General features: G+C 49.1%; 1 long non-coding RNA gene across 1 annotated transcript in view; it reads left to right on the plus strand.

Annotated features, from left to right (window-relative positions):
• Positions 1-833, plus strand: part of LOC116070962 — a 2,555-nt gene extending 1,722 nt beyond the window's left edge. Inside the window, exon 2 of the long non-coding RNA XR_004110651.1 lies at positions 240-833. This is a non-coding gene — a long non-coding RNA (uncharacterized LOC116070962). The remainder of the gene's footprint in view (positions 1-239) is intronic.
• The last annotated feature ends 336 nt before the right edge of the window (positions 834-1,169 follow it).

The following is a 1,169-nucleotide window of genomic DNA, read 5'->3' on the forward strand; positions in this document are numbered from 1 at the left end:
GGTTTCCTACAGCTCCATTTGGGTCAGGTGGAGAGACCCACTGACCGGAGCTTGGAGAGGGCCAGACCTGCTCTTGACAGCTGGAAGAGGGTTTGGTTGTGTGTTCCCCCAAAATGAGAAAAGACCAATCTGGATACCGGCCAGAGATATAAAATACTTGCCCCAACAGGGGGGTGACAATACTAATCACTCCAGGGACATTTCCAGCCCTGAGAGCCCTCCTTCTGCTTCCTTCACAGAGTCATCAAGAGAAAAGAATGAAGAGCCCCCTGTAATCGACAATGAAGATCCGAGAAAAGAATGAAGATTCCCCCTGTCATCAACAATGAAGATCCGAGAAAAGAATGAAGATCCCCCTGTCATCGGCAAGACAATGAAGATCCTACAAAAGATCGATGGGGGATTCAACGATCCAAGAAGACTTAGAGAAGAGGAAGAGAGAGCTTCAATACAACCCACTGTGGACTTGCCTCCATGGCTTCCTGGCTTTACCTACACCCCCTCCCTGGTCCCTTCTTCCTTCCCTTTCTCCCTCCCACAGTGGGGCCATATTTACTTAATACGCAATTCATCCAACAGTGTATCAAGGCAATCAGGCTTCATCAGGTCCAGGCTCATTATCAAAGGCTAGCTTCCTGAGAGCCAAGATTAACATACGATTAGCCCTCAAAATATGAGCGACCTTCCCCGGCACTCCATTTGACCAAGGACGGGTAAGATCTCAGATGTGCTGGGACAACCTGAGGCAGATCGTGGAGCATGCCCCTTGAGCCAGAGTGACACACGGGTAAGATCCCCATGTGGGGGACAACCTAAGGCAGAAGCCATGTAACCTGCTCATTACAAAAACAAAAGGGGGAGAAGTTGGGCTCTATTTGGCCCTGGCTTGGGCCTTGAGGACAAACCTGAGCCTGGCTTGAGTTCTGTAAACTGTCTCACTCATTTCTGTACTGGAGTGACTCAGCATAACCTGATTAAGCCTGCCTTTGCCTAGATCCTGCTGATGTAGAGTAACTTTGTTAGCTCCTTCAGTCACCCCATACTCCTCCTCAACTTTCCCCTCCCCCTACATCATCTCACCCCAGCTGAAAACTCCACCTCCTCTCTCAGCCCTATATAAAGAAAGGATTGATACATAAAAATGAGTTCCTGCTTTGACAGACTCCCTG

This window comes from Mastomys coucha, unplaced genomic scaffold (assembly GCF_008632895.1).
Source record: "Mastomys coucha isolate ucsf_1 unplaced genomic scaffold, UCSF_Mcou_1 pScaffold22, whole genome shotgun sequence".
In the NCBI taxonomy this organism is placed as follows: Eukaryota; Metazoa; Chordata; class Mammalia; order Rodentia; family Muridae; genus Mastomys; species Mastomys coucha.